The sequence below is a fragment of the Mustela erminea genome, chromosome 14, assembly GCF_009829155.1.
Source record: "Mustela erminea isolate mMusErm1 chromosome 14, mMusErm1.Pri, whole genome shotgun sequence".
In the NCBI taxonomy this organism is placed as follows: Eukaryota; Metazoa; Chordata; class Mammalia; order Carnivora; family Mustelidae; genus Mustela; species Mustela erminea.
The window spans coordinates 81,231,021-81,250,869 of record NC_045627.1 but is presented as its reverse complement, the minus strand read 5'-3'; the positions used below and the strand labels follow the sequence as shown (position 1 = coordinate 81,250,869).

General features: G+C 45.4%; 1 long non-coding RNA gene across 1 annotated transcript in view; it reads right to left on the bottom strand.

Annotated features, from left to right (window-relative positions):
- LOC116573423 overlaps positions 1-18,517 on the bottom strand; it is a 111,536-nt gene extending 93,019 nt beyond the window's left edge. Inside the window, exons 1-2 of the long non-coding RNA XR_004278786.1 lie at positions 18,362-18,517; positions 3,161-3,254 (exon numbers count right to left, since the gene is read on the bottom strand). This is a non-coding gene — a long non-coding RNA (uncharacterized LOC116573423). The remainder of the gene's footprint in view (positions 1-3,160; positions 3,255-18,361) is intronic.
- Between the last annotated feature and the right edge of the window lie 1,332 nt (positions 18,518-19,849).

The following is a 19,849-nucleotide window of genomic DNA, read 5'->3' as shown; positions in this document are numbered from 1 at the left end:
CACCTGGCAGAGCTACATCACTTCTTCCACTTAATACCTCGCAGTAGCCTCCTCAATCTTTTTGAACAAAATCAATGAATCTATATAATGTGGAAAGTGCATTAATTTAAAAAATTACAGTAACCCCATCAAATGTTATGAGAAGGGTTTATACCCTGGGCAAAATTACAGAGCCAGATAAGTTTATTCTCAACTGTTTCCCCTTCAGGGACCACGCCAACTTTATCCAATCTTGAAGCCCCAATGAGGTGGGAGTTGATAAATGTTTAAGATGCTGGGCTTCCTGGTGATATCTTTTCAACAATAGGGCATTTCAAATACCAAAAGAGCCCTTGGCTTTTGAAGAATGAATCTACACTCTCTAACTGTTGCTTGGGAGAAATATGGGACAGGAAAACCTTTCTGGTACCTGTTACATCCTACCAACATGATTGTCTGTTTAAGGTCAATCCAGAAAACTTCACTAAAATGCCTTAAAAGTCAGGCCAATATGGCTATGTTCACAGATACTTCATCCCAGAAACGTAACATTGAAATTCTTCCCAGGATGTCATCTAATTAGTTCTCAGCTTTTAACCAAGATTTCTCCTAAGCACTCTGGCCACGTGGCTGGTGGGCTGATTCTGGAAGGTCTGTGGATAGTTGATTAAGCCAACAGGTGTTCCAGATTTATCTGGGGACCACAAAAGCAATTAGAATAGCAGGGGAAGTGTACTTAACTTCATTATTGCTGGTGCTCAGCCAAAAAAAGACTCTCCACAAGAAATATTAATGAAAAGTAGTTCCAGATTGGGGAAATGCAAATAACATTTTAGCTGTTGATTTTTTGTCACCAACCCAGCAAAGCTGAGCTGGATGGCAAATTCTTCTCTGCCAATCACTTTGAAGTAACTCAGTTGCCAAGCTAACCAATTGGGACTTGGAACCATGTTTTATTGTCCTCCACTCTACCCATTAATAATAGCAGGAGGACAATAATTCAAAATAATTACAGAAGTGAAAGGTAGTAATTAGCAGAACAAATTAGCTATTAAATGATTCAGAAATTTCAAAGTGAGAAGATGACCTTTTCACTTCTTATCTGGCAGTGACAAATGGGGTTCTGATTTGAGAAGAAAAATAAAGGACTCCAACACATTATGGATTGTCTTCACCTTTCAGTGGGAACTGGGCCAAGTTAATTAAAAACATGGTAGAAAGCATGAGTTTCAGGATATTCCTTGGTGGCTTTCTCACTTACCTACCTGGAAGGATCACCTTCCCTCTAACCCATCCTTGGCACTTTCCTCATAGCTATGAGAAGGAAGAGTAGAAATTTCTACTGCATAATATTTTATTTAATCAAATGATGATCTAATAAACCTGTGTTGTGACAACATGTCCCACCCTAATTAAAAATTATTGGCTGAATACCCACATGCTGGGTGTTCATTAATTCTTCTAACAAGTCATTTCACTTCACAATAAACATGGAATTGTACTTCTACTCTCGGATATCTTCCTTCTGAAAACATTGTCAGGTTACTCTTACATTTCACCTGCTGAGCAAAATTACACAGATTCCACTTCGAAGAGTTAACCAGACTACACATCTCTACTAATACGTTAACCTGAAGTCATACTAAAAATGCCTTCAATTGCTCCTTCTCTTGGAAAAGGCATCCTGGGCTCTAGAACTGCATGTTCTTTCTATGTGATAAAGTCTTGTTTGTCACCTTGCTCTTGATGCAATTTCAATCTGTGATATTTCTTTACAAGTCAAGGTATGAAAAGCTTTTTCTGCACTTTATTTTGAAGCCCAAGATCTTGATGTGAGAAAACACAATGCCACAAGATTGGCATGGATAGAAAGGTGATTATTTCTTTAACTCAAAGCAGCAGGTGAACACAGTGATTCACATGATACCCATTTGTCTTCTACCTGAGAGTAGAACTCAGAAGTTCCAAACTTTAGAGGCAAAAAGGACCTTAGACGTAACTGAAGTCCAACCCCTTTCTTACAAAGGAGGAGACAAAGGTTCATAGCAGATGTGGGCTTTGCCCATCATCACACAGCTAACTGGGGCAGAGCCAGCCTGATTCCCAGGTCACCCCGCCTCTGAGGCCAGGGCTCTTTGTGCCCACATGCTACTATTCAAAGGTCTCCCCATTGCCAGGCTGGAGATACACTGCAAGACTCATTTGCAGATTCTTATTTGGGAATTCACCTACTTGCTAAAATTTATTTGTAACCCCCAAATCATTGCAGCACTCTTACAATTATTCCAGGCATGGACAAAGCAGCAAAAAATTTGAGTCACCTGATATGCACGATCCTAGCTGAGGTCATACCAGCCTCCCTTCTGCCCCCTTGTTGCTCTTCTCCCTGAAGCCTATTTAATGCCATTTTTTTTTTTTACATTTTTTGCTTTTTGTTGGTGATTTCATTATTGAAAACATCCCAGTGCTGAAGCACCATCAAGCATTCCTAAGGACAAGAAGGTGGTGAGGTGCCTTAGAGAGAAAATACACGTGGCAGGTAAAAGCTCCCTTCAGGCATGAGGTAAAGTGAGTAGAGTGTTACTTACTCAACAGGATATATTACACAGGTGTCTTTAAACAGAAACACATGCATTAAATAAAGTTCTGTATTAACTTGTTGACAATATTCTCGCGACCAGAGGCTCACAGGAACCTAACCTTATATTTCTCTTAGGAACAATAGTTCCATATTTGCTAATTTACAGCAACTTTATAAGCCATAAATAACAAGAACCACCTATGTACCTGAATAGGCCATCAACATGGACAGGCAAACCACAGAACAAAAGTATTCGAACAAGGCAGAGCAGGTAGGAAGATCACATCCAGGTCATGGGCAGGTCCATCTGCGAGATGAGGCAGCATCCTTATGGGAACTCTCCCTTGTCAGTGGGTCTTGGCTTATAAGTGCTTTTGGGGAAGAACCAGGTACCTTAAGTGTGTGTTGTGAGTCTATCGTATGCCGGCTCCTGAGCAGGAGACAGGCCAGCATCAGAAACCGTATCAGATCAACGATGATTTCTGAAAGCAAACAGAGGAGCAAGCCTAGAAATTTCAAGAGAGCAGAATCTCAGCTGCAGTGTGAAGTCTCTCTGCCTCAGACTCTCTTTCCCATAAACGTGGCCAAGTTTATACTCACTCAGGGCTTTCTTCTGCCTGAGTCTCCTGTGACCCCTGCGGTGGCACTAGTCTTTGATTCTTGAGGGGAAAGCAGACTGCAGACATCCCTCTCCCTGGAAGTCACAGTAGGAAGCATAAGTTGTTAAAAAACCACATTGATGTTCAGCATTTAAATTCATGTTTCCAAAAACTGTTGGTACACACACAAAAATAATATTTGGAAGGACATACACCAACTATCAGCAGTGGTTTTATAGGTAGGATAGAACTACAAGGGGTTTTCACTTTCTACATGATTTATTTCTGTAAATAAATAGGTTCTTTATGAAAGAGGTTCTTTATGAAAAGTCTTTATTACCTTTTGCTATGAACTGAATTATGTCCCCCTTAAAAATATTCATATGATGAAGCCCTAACCTCTAGTGTGACTATGTTTGGAGATAGGGCCTGTGAGGAGGGAACAAAGGTCAACTGAGGTCATACGGGTGGGGCCCTGATCCAATGGGGATGGTGTCCTTATAAGAGAAAGAGATACCAGAGCTCACGCTTTCTGCCCTGCCCTCAGCAAGCCAGGGAAGAGTGCTCTCACCAGGAACCAAATGAGCTGGCACCTTGATCTTGGAATTTCCAGATTCCAAAATTGTGAGAAAAATGAATTTCTTTTGTTTAGACCACCCAGTCTATGGTATTTTTTTATGACAGCCTGAGCTAATACATTTTTGTAAATGGGAAAAAAATACATTCGCTAAATAAATACACCTCACCCCCATTTTCAGGGCTCAGACAGATACACTCAACACCAACGAATCTGCAGGTCTTGTTTTATATTTTGCAAAAATGTGATCCCAATAAATATTTGAAAAATATCATTAAACCTTGAAACATAGCATCAGTACAGAAATTAACAGCCTCTTGGCTGGGTCATTTTTGTTTCTGTCTGACACTGCTCCCCTGGGGCAGATTTTACGAAACTTGAGTTCAAACATGTAATCTAGTCAATTCCAAACCACTCACATAGTCCACTCACATAGTTTTCTGTGCATTCTGTCCCTTTTTAAAACCACTACAGGCTGAAAGGCACCTCTGCCATTGCCCATTCCAGTGGCCACTCTGGACATCTCTGCATTGGTCATCAGCTGTCCTCCTCTTCCATCCAACACAGGAAGCATCTAAGTGAAGCCTAGGGGCTTTGGAGCCAGGCAGCAAATGCATGCTGTTCAAAAGAAATCAAAACATCCCACCCATTGGGATGACTACTATCAACAACCAGAAAATAGCAAGTGTTGGCGAGGATGTGGAGAAATTGGAAGGCCCTGTGTATTGTTGGTGAGAATGCAAAATGGTGCAGCCCCTGTGGAAAACGGTATGGAGATTCCTCAAAAATTTAAAAATAAAACTACCCAATGATTCAGCAATCTCACTTCTGGGTATATATCCAAAGAACCAAAATCTACATCTTAAAAAAAAAAAAAAAAAGATACTTGCATGCCCATATGCATGGAAGCTTTATTCACAATAGCCAAGAAGTTGTATCTCTCAACAGATAAATGGACAAACCATGAATGTGGCAGGTACATCCAACGGAATATTATTCAGCCTTAGAGGAAGGAGAATTCTGACACTCACTACAACATGGGGGAACCTTGGTGACAGGGTGGGATGGAGGTAGTCACGTCGAATGTTCTCAGCTGCAGCTGGTATCACCAGGGCAGCTCCCACAGTGCCCGGTGCCTGGGTCCTGCCTATAAACATTTTGGGATCATTGGCCCGGCAGCAGCCTTGGCATCGCGATGTTGAAAGCCTTCTTGGGTGTTCTAAGGAGCGTCCAAAGGCGAGAGCCACACCTCTAGGGACCAGATTAAGAACCTACATCATTACCACTAATCTCCTGACTCCCTACCATTACAAAACAAGGCTCTGAGAGATTGTCATGCTTTCCAAGCCCACACAGAGAATAAGTAGCCAACATGGACCAAACTCAGTCTGCAGTCCCCAAAGACTGTCACCTCCATAATATTCCCTAGAGCTATCCAAATGCATGAGTTTTTCTTATAACTGATTTGCCAACTTGCCAAGTGTTTTTCATCTGGCTCCGTCTTCCCACTGCCAGCTTCAAATCCTCTCCCTGCTTTAGCACTGGCTGCCACACAGAGGGTGTCCTTCCACTCAGTCCTGCTTCCCACACACTCCCACCCCTCCAGTCATGTCCGCCACAGCCCAAAATGACCCAGTCATTTCTTCCTTGGTTTGTTTTGTTTTTTTCCCCTATTCAAAGGGTAACCTCCAGGAGGGCAGGAATGCCTCTATTTTGCTCCTTAATGAATCCCAACACTTGGTACTTCCCTGCTGAATAAATGACCCACTCAATTAACATAAAATAGTTGTCCTTACGAAGGTGTGAAGCCCTGTGTGTGACTCAAAGCCTGTGGACATAGGGCATCCCCCCTTTTGTGGGTCCTGTCCATCAACCCGAGACGTCAGTCACCATCAGTACCTGAGGGACTGCGGTCCCCAACCCTGGACACTTCTGCTCCAGAAATGGCTGCCTCAGTGTGACATCGGACGTCCAAAATTTGCCTCGTTCCCCAGCCAGAGCACAGGGCTGACTTTTCCAGACTGCAGACTAAAATCAGTTCTATGGGCCTTTCTGAACAACCAGTCTCAGCTTTCAACGTCCCATTGACTTCGGCCCACTACTGAAGCAAGAGACTCATTCTCTGAGAGCTGGAAAACAAGAATCTACTGGAAAAGGATCACAAATACAAGCCAAAAGTTTTGCTGTTTCTATTTTTCTATTTTCTGTTTCTGCTTATTTATGTTTTATATTTATAAACATAAGTAATATTTTCTATTTATAAGTTTAAACATATCTGTATATAAATAAATAATAAAATTATAAATAAAACATTTTTATCTACACTTTCTACTTCTCTGCTTCTGCTGTCTTAATACCTGCCATTCTTTCGTATCTCCCTTATGTTCATTTCTACAAAACCCCATTTCTGCCCTTTTGCTGAGAAGCATCTGTTGTCAAAGCCAGGGCACGGCTGAAATACAGTCAAGTAAACTCTGAATTTACAGAAGGCTTAACCCCAGAGCCTACAGATACTAGCTTACAAAAATAAAGCCCTTCCTATTTCTGAGTGCAGAGAAGCAGACTGGGCAAATAGAAATTTGTAAACAAAAGAATTTATAAACAAAAGAAATTGCATATGGAACGGTCTGATTTCAAATCATAGACTTTAGGGCTTAGACAAGTTTCCAGACTTTCATTTTCTTGTGAAATATTTTCATTTTCAAATCACGTTAACCACTGTCCGGGGCGTTCGGCTCTGTGATTATAACTAAGAATTACATCCGCAGACCAGAAACGTGACACAGACATTGCTTTGTCTCGCTCAGATGCCGGCGGCAGGTGCTCCAAAGCCAACTCTTCATAGTTTCCGAATCCATGCAACACAGCTCTCCGTGCAACTACCACCAGCTGGTCAGAAACCACATTCTAAGATTCAATGCACTTGTCTTAAGGAACAAACTCTGACAGTCCCAGGAGACATATCCTGAACTCCTGAAATGCCCACACTCCCTTGTTTTTGCTACCACTCAGACATACTGTGTTTGTTGGTACAAAGGAGGGAACACCTGCCCACAGAGTTGTTGCCAAGAATAAATGGAATCACGTGTTAAACACCTAATGATGCGACTGGCCAGGATGTCTCAGCTTCTAAACTGTGCTTCTGCAAGCAGCCCTTTCAACCCAACTAATTCAACCTCAATTGCTTCAGTAGAATTAGGAACGGCTCCATATCAGGGAAGCTTCAGGAAACACTCGAATGGCTAAATGGTGGGTGTTCTAGCTACACGTACCACGTGCAAAGAATACTTCAGATCCACCACTGGTCTTGGCCAGAGAATCAAGGTAGTTCTTGTGTCCCCGGAAGCTCATTGAAAGGATTGCAGACCTCCACAAGAACACTCTGGAGGACCCCAGGTCATCCACAAGAATACAGAGGACACAAGAGAGAAACAAAAGGCAGAGATGAAAACCTAGAGGTCGAGACAGAATCTCATCACAAAAAGCAAAGCCCATGTCCAGCCCCACTTTGGCCCAGACGAACACGTTTGATCTAGTCCTCACATCGGTCAGGTTCTCCTGGAGCCTGTTCTCCAGACAGAGGTGTGGCTCATGCCCCACCTCATCGCTCTTTGGCCCACCTGAGCTCACCTGCAGCTGCGAGAGACAGTTTCCAGCATGAGGATGGCTCACTGCCAGAAGCACCTCGCCCCCACGAGAGGGGCCTCCACTGTAAGCCGGTACAACCCCGAAAAGTGAGGGACCATCAACCAAAGGGAAGGACAGTCTGAAAACAAATGACCAAGCCTCCGTGTCCTCTCCATGTCCTCTGCCAGCATAGTCTTCAGAGGTGCTGCAGAAGGTCCCCAAAGGATTGAGCCGCTGATGCCCACAAAGTGACCGGTTCACTAACATGCGCTATAGGTTCCTCTCTGTTCCCTGTCCCTTTGCTGCCCACTTCCTCACGTGCGCTTCCTGATATTAACTCCCCAGTAAGCCACCTGCACTCAGATACGTGTCTCAGGATCTGCTTCGGGAGGGACCCAAGTTAAGGCAGGCTGTTATTTCCACTGTACAGGTAAATAAGGGAAGACAGGAAACAACGGTGAGTTGTTTTCTTTGCACTTCCCACAAAGACACAAGGAGAACCTGGCTGCTTGGGGAGCATCTCTCATGCAACTCAGAGCTCTGAAGGAAACCGCAGGGCAGCACAGCGGGATAGGGAACCCCTGGTCCTTTATCCAGGTGCAGGCAGGACACAGGTGCTATGGAGATGCCAGGGTGGGCACGCCCCAACACCCAAGGAGCCTTTATTCCCATGGACTTCATCTCTGCGCACTATTGACATGTCCCACTGGATAACAGACACTGCTGACTGCAAAGAAGCAGCCAGACTATGAAGAGTCCCTCTTCTGAGCAGACGGCCATGGCCTCACCATCAACAGTCTCACCACAATGCACCCCTTCGCTCTGAGTAGCGGGTTCTGAGTGCCAACACTCGAGACCTCCTCACACAGAAGTTAATCATTCTCTGAAGCCCATCCAAGTTAACTGGGTAAGAAAACCATGTTCTGAAATTCTTAGGAATCCTAGCTAGTCCGAAGTAGAAATTTCCTCCTCAGCTCAGGACAGAAACTAGTGTCCCTGGGCAGTGTCTATGCCATAAATATGTTCATTTTGTGCAGGGTAGAGGCTTAGAAGTGGATTTTTCCCATGAATGTAGGAATTTCCAGTTTCTCTTGAAAAACCTAAAGATCTGGTCACGCTGGGCCCACACTCCCAGCTGGAAAGCCTTAGCCAGAACCAGACCATGGTCTCGTCCCCTAAACACATCACGTGCTTCTGGTTTGCCTCAGTCCCTACCCCTCCCTACTGCCTCGCACAGACCACATCTCTGATTGTGGTTACTTGCCTGGTTTCAGGAGATGTTTCAGTTTAAGTTAAGTTTTGGTGCCTATCTCCTATAAATACACACATCACTTCATTCATGCCATTCAGAAATGGATAAAATGATATTTTAAAAATTATATCTACATCAAACATTCACTTGACCCACCTTGGAACTTTGAAAACTCCATTATCTTTAAGTTATGCTTAGTCCCATGATCTCTACAATTCTAAGGGCCCCCGACCTCACACACTGTTGCTGCTACACACTATTTTGTGGCTCTCTTCTACTTTTTTTTTTTAAATATTTTATTTATTTATTTGACAGACAGAAATCACAAGTAGGTAGAGAGGGAGGCAGAGAGAGAGAGAGGAGGAAGCAGGCTCCCCAATGAACAGAGAGCCTGATGCAGGACTAGATCTCAGGACCCTGGGATCATGACCTGAGTTGAAGGCAGCGGCTTAACCCACTGAGCCACCCAGGCGCCCCCTCTCTTCTACTTTTCAGTAAACACTGGGCTTCTCTGTCTGGAAGAGACCAGGGTCTTGTTCTAGATCGTGTCAATAAAGGATGCGCAGCTCAGCAACACCTACGACCTGGAGAGATGGATAAGAGAACCATAGAAGGACACCGCATGGAATGCTATCCCGAAGACAGGAGCCTCGAACTAGATGCCCATTCGGCACCAAAAGAGATTACAAATGAGCAGCATCGAAGAAAAAAGTTAAGAAACCGCCTCAGGATTCAACATTTAGGGAAATCAAAACACATACAAAATAATATTAAATATTTCCAAGGATACATATAAATTTAAGGACATATATAAATCTGTGAGAGCCAGCGCCTATGTGGGAGGGAACAGGGGAGGGGGAATGAAGCAAGGGGAGGAGCGTGCAGGGGGAGGAGCATGCAGGCCCTGCCCCTACAGAGGGTGACCATGTCCATGACAGCGACAGCCAAGAATCCAAACTCAGAGCTGTACCTGAGGTCCAAGAAGGAGGAGGGGAAACGGGCAAGTCGGGGAGTTTCACCTCTGCAGCTTTGCTGGGGAGAAACAAAAAGAAGGTATTTGATCTCTTTTACTAATATTTTCTTGGTAAGTGAGAATCACTGCAAAGGGGCTACATATCAAGAGAAAACGCAATGAATACTGAACCCCTGGAAGTGTCCAAATGTGTTAACTAACCTGAGGCCCCAGAGCTGAAGAAACCAACTGGTATGAGGCACCCAAACTGCAGACACAGGCTCCCCCAGAGCTCCTGCCCCTCAGGTACCGTCCGAGCAAGACTCGGCCCATATAATACCACTATTACCTTTTCTTTCCCCACAATCCCTATTTGAACTTAAATGCCTACTTTAGCCATGCCCTTAAATAATAACATGCCTGAGGGGCGCCTGGGTGGCTCAGTGGGCTAAAGCCTCTGCCTTCGGCTCAGGTCATGATCCCAGGGTCCTGGGATCGAGCCCCACATCAGGCTCTCTGCTCATCGGGGAGCCTGTTTCCTCCTCTCTCTCTGCCTGCCTCTCTGCCTACTTGTGATCTGTCTGTCAAATAAATAAATAAAATCTTAAAAATAATAATAATAATAATAATAGCATGCCTGAAAAGCGTTTTTTTGGTGTGCCAGTTTAATTTTCTTGTTAAACATGGAAACGAACATAAAACCACTAAAAATTTCCCATGTCACTTATACAATCTCAAAATGTCCTGCCTAATATACTCATTAGGGTAATGCCAAGTACTGTACTAAGGCAAAGCAGGGGATGTTTACTGCTTGTTCGTGTGACGGTCCTGGGCAGGGGAAGTGGACAGCGGGACCATCTTCCTCCACAAAGCCCAGCTGTGCCTTCTGCAGGACCTCGCTGCTGAGGTCACCCAGGGGAAGGGGGTCACATCCAGCCCGGCCAGCCTGCCAGGGAGAAGAATGAGGGACAGCATGCTAGGGTTGTCATGCCCAGGCCTGAAGGGGACCCCCATCATGGCCACTCAAATTCCTTGGGTAGAATTCAGCTGTGTGGTCACACTTACCTCCCAGGCGAGGCTGGACGATGTGGTTTAGCTACAGTCTGGGAAAAGAAGAGGAGAAACCTGTTTTCACAGAGAAGTCGATCCTTCACTAGTGTCTGGACATTTTGCAGAGTGGGAATGCAGCTTTTTTGTTGTTATTTTTTACAGAGAGAGAGAGAGAAAGAGCGAGCGAGCACGCGCACACCACGGGGAGCAGCAGGCAGAGGGAGAGGGAGAAGTAGACTCCCTGCTGAGCAGGGAGCCAGATGCAGATGCCGGGCTCAATCCCAGGACCCTGGGATCATGGCCTGAGCGGAGGGCAGACGCTTCACCGGATGAGCCACCCCGAGAGCAGTTTTTTGTCTTGGTAACCACTTGCAGGTGCCTCACTGCAGCTAAATACAGATACAACAGTCCAGGAGGTAAGTGCTCCCTCAGGACACCTGCATCCCGGTCCACAGCAGAGAAGAGGTGTGCTGACCTGTCTTTTGCTGTTACAAGAGCCAATTTAGTGAGAAACAGGAAGGAACGGTTAATATCCAGACGGCTCCAAGTAAGACCAGATTCTGTCTCCTGGGGAAGCCTAGTCTTTCTTAAGCCAAAGCAAAATTAAGAAACATCGTTTCAGCTGCTCTCCAAAAACACCCAGGGGATGGTACTAGTGATTCTCTTCTGGGCATCAGGGAAAAGAGATCAGGAAAAACTTCCGGAAGGATAGAAAAACACTCCCATTTGGCAACGGAGAAGAGCAGAGACACGCGAATAGAAATAGAAACAGGAACGGATAGAATAGAAAAGGCAACTTCAAACATCAACGAATTCCATTTTGAACAATTAAAACGCAGAGTAGAAGAGGGGAGAGGGAAAAGCAATTTTCTGGTAAATCACTAAGTCTGGGGAGAGATGAAGTATTACACAATAACATTTCAAATGGTGTCCTGGGAAGAGGCTAGTAAAAATAATTTATGAAATGGAAATGGAGCCGAGAAAAAAAAGGAAAATGAACGTCCCAGAGCAGACTCTGTCTGCCGTGTTTTGAAGAGTCAATAATTATTTACTGTTCAGCAACAACACAATGACAGATAGCCGATGGTAAGTGCCTTAGAAGCATATCGGTGTTTATGATAGGAATACATGTCAAATCATTTCCTCACACAGACGTGGACAGGAATAAGTGTATCCCTTCCAAATGGTTGGTGTATGTCCTCTGCACCAGGGGCACTGGAGATTATATCAATTTTCTACTCCTGCTGTCACAAATTACCACCATTGCAGGGACTCAGAACAACACAGCTTTATTATCTTAAGGCCCTGCGTATCAGAAGTCCCGCACAGGTCTCCCATGGCTAAGGTCAGATTGTTGGCAGGGAGCGCTCCGGTGTGGAGGCTCTCGGCAGAACCCATTGCCTTGCTTCTCCAGTTTGTAGAAGCTTCCCACGTGCTGAGGCTCATGGCCCCACCCACCATCTACAAAGCCAACAACAGGAAACAAACCCCGCCTCTCTGATTCTGTCTTCTGCCTCTCTCGGCTCCTTCTGAGGATCCATGTGATTACAGATAATCCAGGACAACCCTCCAATTTTAAGGTCAGCGGAGTAGCAAACTAATTCCACCTGCAGCATGAATTCCCTTTGTCATGTATTATGGACTGAATGTCCTCTCCCATACCCACCCCTGTAAAATTCATATGTTGACGTCCTAACCCCCCATGTGATGGTATTTGCAGGTGGGAACTTTGGGGGCTGATTGGGTCCTAAGAGTGGATTCCTGGTAAATGGGACGAGTACCCTTATACAACGAGGCCAGAGAACTCTCTTGCCCCTTTGACTATATGAGGATCAGTAGTCTGTAACCAGAAGCACATCCTTAGTGCGACCTGACAACCTCAGCACCCTGAGCTCGGGCTTCTGGCCTCCAGAACTGTGAGGGTCCGTGTCATTGTCCAGGTCACCCAGCCTATGATGTTTTTGCAATTCAAACTCACTAAGACACCATGTAACCTAACATAATCACGTATACTAAGGCCTAGGACATGGGCATCTCTGGGGGGAGCTGTTCTCGTGCCGACCACAGGGACTGTGTTGAAGAAGCTATAAAACTTGTTCTTATGACTTTCGATCAAATCAAGCAAACAGAACCCACTCCACAATAATACTAGGCCACTAACTGTCACTGAGGACCAGGCTCTGCTCTGAGCAGTATCTGTCTTAACTAAGGGCTTGGCAGACTATAGCCGGCCACCTGTTTTGTAAATAAAGTTTTATTGGATACAGACATGCCCACTCATTTATGTGCTGTCTCTGGCTGCTTTCTCAATGCAACAGCCGCGCTGAGGATTGAGTATTTGTGACAGAAACCACATGATCCACAAAACTAAAATATTCATTATCTTTACCAAAAAAAAAAAGTCTGCCAAAGCTAGGTATTAGCTCATGACATTACCTTGTGACCTCAGCACTCTTATTATGATCCCCAATTTGCAGATCTGAAACCTGAAGCACAGAGAGGGAAATGAACTCATCTCACACCACACAGCTCATAGGCAACAGAGGTGGAATTTGAGTGCATCTTAATGATGCCTCTCCAAAACACCCAGGAACTCAAGTCCCATGGGTGTGTGTTGGTGCAGAGGCCACGAAGGAAGCAGGATACCCAGAACGCGGAGGCCATGAAGAGTTCTTTCATCAGGCTACATCGATGCGCTAGGCACTCTTCCAGACACTCTGGGAACACCGTCTCCCAAGAATCCTACATTGATGTTATTATCCCCATTTTAGAGAGGTGGACACTGAGGCTTCTGGGCCCACAGCTGGTCATAGCAGAGACAGAGTTCAGGCCCAGGTCTGCCTGCGTCCAGAGTGTCTGCTCCCCTGCACCAGGCAAGAGAGACCATGCTTCCGGTGCAGGACATCAAGGCAGAGTGGCAGAACTCTGCTTGAGCAGAACTTTGGTTGTGCTTGAGCAGAACTTTGAAGACTGGATGGGATTTTGAGCTGCAGGGCTAGGGCTGGAGAAGGGGGTATTCCAGGGGAAAGGACAGCAGGCAAGAAACGTTGGAGGTGGAAAAATCACTCAGTGTGTTCAGTGACTGGTGAGGAGGCCAGTTGGGCTGGTTAGAGCTGAGGACTTAAATAAGGGAGCGGTGGGAGGTCAGAGTGAATCAATGAGAGAGCCCAATTAGGCAGGATCTTGAATGCCAAGCTGGGGAGTGTGATTTTTACCCTGAGAAGAGAAAAGATATTCGCGTGATAGTTTATTTGTCAAAGTCTGAGAAAAGACACTTAAGGTGACATACGAGGGCACTCTGTTACATCCAAGGATGCCCAAATGAAAAGAAAAAAGCAAAGAAAACAATGGTCAGGCAGAGGGCTTTGAGTCAGAGTCTGGCTGAACCGGGTGATGCCACGGAGGGAAATGAGGAGACGGAGAAAAAGCTGGTTGTGGACAGTAGATGACAGACAGTTATTCTGGGTCTGTTTGTACTGTGTGCAGGGTCCTAGCATGACCTCCGGATGGGAGCACCCAGGGGAGGGCTGGAAACACAGAAATAGAGCTCGAGGCACATCCCTGCTTTAGAAAGAGGTCAGCCAGTGGAGTGATGCTTGAAACCACGGAACCCGATGCCATTTATGGCTCAGCACTCATTCTCTATGATCTCCACAAAGTCACTTAGCTTCTGTGGCTTCTCACCAGCATCGTCTTTGGTTTCAGGAGTGCAGACCACTGACTAGCATGTTTATAACATTCAGAGAAAGACCAAGCCCTCTACCCCAAGTCCCCAGTAATCCACACAGACTTGCGAGGGTCCCGTCAAGAGTTCTGCCTCCCGGGCTTCTTTCTCTAGATCCTACCCTCACCCTTGCCTAGTCCTTCCCCAGAAGCAGAGCTCAGTCCTTGCAGTTGGTTGATGCCATTCCAGCCAGAACCAGACATGCCCCACATCGTGCTGGCCAGCCTTCCTCTTACTTTGTATCTATTATAAAGTGATCACACTATTCAGATAAGATGATTAGCTAATGATCCTATGGATGGATTGTGAATTTTCTTTTAAGCTACTGACAGGGGTGTCTGGGTGGCTCAGTCAGTTAAGTAGCTGACCCTTGATTTTGGCTCGGATCATGATCTCAGAGTCCTGGGATCGAGCCCCCATCAAGGGCCTCGCTCAGCCGGGAGTCTGCTTGAGATTCCCTCTCCCTCTGCCCCTCCCCCACTCCCTCCCTCCCTTCCTCTATCTCTCCCTCCCTTTAAAATAAACAAATAAATCTTTTCTGTAAAAAAAATGCCCGTATCTTTCCATCTTGAAAAAAAAGTTATTAAAAATGTGTTAACATATTTCACTTGTATCGATGTGCGTTTAAATACGTCATCTCGGGGCGCCTGGGTGGCTCAGTGGGTTAAGCCGCTGCCTTCGGCTCAGGTCATGATCTCAGAGTCCTGGGATCGAGTCCCGCATCGGGCTCTCTGCTCAGCAGAGAGCCTGCTTCCCTCTCTCTCTCTCTCTCTCTGGCTGCCTCTCCGTCTACTTGTGATTTCTCTCTGTCAAATTAATAAATAAAATCTTTAAAAAAATAAAAAAAAAAAAAATAAAAAAAAAATAAAAAAAAAAAAATAAATAAATACGTCATCTCATCCTCCCTCGTCTTGCAAGGGTACATATGGGGCCATTCCCATTCCACAGATGAAAATAAACTGAGGCCAAGAGTCTCTATATGGCTCTCCAGTGTCACCTCGTGTTCTGTTCTTTCCCCTGTGCCAGAATTTCCAAATCAGCTCCAGAAGGCAGTGAGGTACACTGAGCTTCGGAGCACCAGTGAGTACTCAGGTGCTAGGTGTGAGGGCTGATGATAACAGGTGCTTCTGACCATGAACTGGTCTTCTAATAAAATTTTTTAAAGACCAAGACCATAAAATTCTAAAGAGAAGATTTCAGTCTGACATTGATCAACTTGCAAGCTGTTCCCTGCTGCCACGAATTTAACAAGAATAAAAGTTTTATATCAAATGTAAGATTTTGTATTTGTATTCCCTTGAGTTCTTTTTAAAAACGTCCTTCATTTATGCCAGTAATAAGAACATATGTTCTAAGTAATTCCCATGTGGACAACTGATCAGAAACAGCTAAGCAGCATAATAGCACGACAGTGGTTTCAAAACACATTGGCTGGGAAAAAGACTTCAAGTGGGGGAAAGAATTTTCAAAGGAAATCCTGTTCTAGTCAAGCAATCAGAAAGATTTATGAATCTAAGACTTCTGCATTGAACAGATGACGATGCCTTCAAAGTGAACTAGCTTGTGTCTATCTCACTTTAGGCAAAATGAAGTAAAAGGAGATACAGAGTGAAACTCAAGTGAAATATTTCAATGACCAAAGTGTGGATGAGAAAACACAAATTTACCCATTCATGGTCCCAGTGATCAGCTGGCACCCTCCCTTGAACCAGGACAACAAATGGGTTGTTGAGTTCAGCTTTCTGACAGTCAGGTTGCCTAAAAATTAAGGAAGCCCCATGGGATCTGGAAGATTCCCTCTCACTTGCTCTCAGGATACTTCAAACCTTAGAGGCCCAGCCAGTAACCTGGGAGATGCTGGCATCCCAAAACCTCTCTGACTTGAAGGAAAAAGAGGTCTCAAAATGATTTTGACCTATGACCCATTTGTTAGGGAATCTCTGGCCCTCTAGGAGTCTAGGACAATGATTTCAGAAAGAGATGAAGTCATTTATCCAATAACATATACCGAAAACCTACTGCTTTCCAGGAACCTCTCTTATTATTGCTTCAAGAAAATGTTTATGGGAGGTTCACTCCATGCCAGGCATCGTGCTTGACCCTGACCACAGTGTGCTGCTCATGGGTATAAAAGGTGGATATGTGAATAGGATAAGTTTTGATATTGGTAAGTATTATAAATAAATAAACCAGGGTGATCTGATAGGGCAGCAGGTGATTGAGGGGCTCCTTTGGATTAAAAGCAGGCCTCCCCAAGGTGGTTCTTGTGGGGCTAAGAAGGGAACATCCGGAAGCCAAAAGAAGAAAGAGCAAGTCCAAGGCTCTAAGATGGGACCAAGATGGGAGGGTTTGTAAGAAACGCAGAATGGCCAGAATGCAAGCAAAATAAGACGAGGTCTGAGCAGGCGAACAGCTGGGTCAGGAGGGGTACAGGCTATGATAAGGAGCTGAGACTATTCTAAGTTGGGTGGGCAGCCAGGAGAAGTTTCCAAATAGAGGATCCCACCAACTCCTTCACCTGAGACTTCATGCAAGACTGTGCAGAGGTGCCTTGAACTTAAAAATAAGTAAGAGGAGCAGATCAAGTCACAGGGAGGAGTTGAGGTCATCTCAAGCCTGAGCAGAAGGGAGAAGGGAGGTCCCAGGGAAGGGCTCGGAGAGACAGGAGAGTCACTGTATCCTTAGGTAGAAAGAGTGAGTCCCCAGCCCTGTGTTCGGTCAGCAATCAGACAAGGCTCTGATCAGAGGCAGAAACATGGAACAAAGATGGAAAAACTGACCCAGCTTCTAACCCTGGGTCCAAAGGTGGGGAGAGCTTTGAAAGGAGGAGCCACCTCTCTCTAGCCACCCGCTCCAGATGCCATTTTGCCCCCCTCCAATCACAAGCTGATGGGGACAGACTATGACCCAAATGCCTTGAATCCTGACTCCTTAGCTCTGAAACTCCAGAGTCCCCTCAGCATGTTTGAGGTCCTGTTAATGGGGGTCATAACAGGGGAAGAAATCACTGCAGAAGGAAGTTCAACACACCACTGTTCCTTGGCCACCAAAAACATTTGCCCCAAAATGGTGGCTAGAGTAACTGGGCTGACAAGCCATTTGCCCTTTATTTGCTGCTGTAAAGGAACGTGCATCTTCACGCTGGACAAGGACAGTCCTGAGAGCGATACTGTGACTAGTCACAGACGCAGAGCTGCTTGCCCCTTGAACCCCTTGGAGACCCGCAGCAGCGGAAGGAAGGCAGGCTATACAGCTGGGCAGGCTTGGGCTTTTACGTGGGGCTGGACGGCTCTTTGACCTTGGGCGAGTTTCTCCAGCTGGCTGAGCTTTGCTTTCCTCTTCTGTAAAATGGGGTTAGTAACCTCTGCTCTCAGAGTTGCCATGTGGCTTGGAGGACCCGTGGAGAGAGCACAGTGCCCAGGACAGCATAGCTGCTTGAAGTTGCTTCCTATCTAGCAGGCGGCATCACTGGCAGTTCTTTCCCTCTTTCTGCAGACACTGTGAGCCAGATGAACGTGGAGAGACATGCTGGCAAGGCTACACAAAACAGGGTTGAAGAATAATGAACTCTGCACGCCCAGCAGGATGCCCAGTGCAGAGGGAGCTCCGCAAACGGTGTTGGTGTGTTTGTCGTTGCTGCCGGTGCTGGGGGGCTAACATGGAAGCAAGATTTCAGAGCACAGTGAGCTCTTTCTTACCCTGAAAACACCCTAAGTTTGATCAGGAAGCCTACACATAAGATCTAAGCAGAACTTTCTTCATGGGAACACGCCATTCCCAATTATGCTGCATCCACTTCCCATTTCCCTCACTTCCAAGAATTCTTCCCATCCCCTGATTAGGGAGCTGGAGGCAGGATTATGCAATTAGATCTTGACATCCCCAGATAAGAAGGTAGAAACACCAGAGCAGACACAGGAAGACACAGAGACTTTCCCATCACAAAACCCTTCTGCATTTGTTCCTTTATTACAACTCAGTGCAAGATCCCACTGGTACCAGACGGAAGATTTAACTTACTTTGCACTCCCAGGCACTGAGGTGAATTGAACTAGAGAAACACCTTCTGCCGGCACCTGTGCTTTCCGATGTGGGTCTTGTCCAGGTAAGAGCCATCAGGCCCTCTCAGGGATGTCTGTATTCCTTGTCAGTGTGGAATCAAATCACAGAGGAGCAGTTTCTGCAGCACAAAAGCGCCAAGTTAATAACAAACAATGGAGGGAAGAAATTGCTGGCAGATTACAACTGTGAGCCGCATACTCATCCCGCTACAAAATAAACGCTGGAAAACATAAATTTTAAAATCTGAGTGAAATGTGTGTCTTGCACTATGAAATACAAAGGAATTCCTCACAATTAGATCAAATGAATGACAGGATCTGATTTCTTTGCAAAATAAGGGAAGTGCTCATTTTATCATATTCAGGTTATGTCTTTAAAAATATATTCATTTACTTCATATTCTGTGAAGTCATTCTAGAATGGGCTGCAGTAGCGACATAGTAGAGATAAGATTACAAATGCAGTCTGGAGTCAGGGCTAGGATTTTACATGCTTATCCATCCAGGGGATTTTTAAGGTACCCCAGCCTATTCTAGGACCCAATACGTATACATGTCTCTGAGATCTAGTTGTTGGAAAAGAGTATCAGGTAAGGAAATAGGTGAACTATAATCTGGGATTTCTGTTGAGTCTTTTGGAAAACTGAGTTCAGGCTCTACTAAGGGGAATGATGATTCTACCCCATAGCAGCCCTCAGATCATTTGGGGGTTTGAGAATTCCCCTGTGGAAGCCAGCTACAGGGATAAGCCTGTATCTTTGTCTGTTTAGCACCCCTGCCTCCTCTTTTTGGTACTAAAGCTCCCCACCCCTGCTTCTGTGTGGAACCCACCGTGATACAGCCCCTCCCAACCCACCTTACCACAAGGATGTCATGAACTCAAGTTGCAGCAGTCAGCCTTCCCCAGGACTTTGCTGCTGGTGCCTATGGGAATACTGTATCTTTTGGGATGCCTAAGCCAACAGGATTTGAGTCTCAGGCTGTGGATAGCCATCTCACCCACCATGTGGATGAACTAATCTAAGAGGTGGGAGAATGATTCTTCCTGTTTAAGCCTCTGGATCCAACCAGACCTGAAGCTGAATTCAATCCTAGACTTGCAAGTTACAAGAGCTAATGTATGTCTTGTATGCTTAAACAATTTGAGTTTGGTTTTCTTCACTTAAAACCTAAAATTGACCATACTACCATGGATTAGACCCTGTTTCAAGAGCTGTTTCAGATGAAACACTAAGTGGTATTTCCAGGTGCAACTCAGAAAGCCCTTGAAGATGCGTCCTTTGCCAAGTTTGTGCTCAATGCCAAGCTGATGATGAAGGTTCCCAATGGGGAGCTACTTGCAGCTGTACCCTGGACCTGGTGTTGAAGGAGGAACCATCATGTGGCCTGCATCTGAGTTCTAGAATAAGAAAGGGAAGGTCACTATGGGAGCAGCAACTGGGATCCC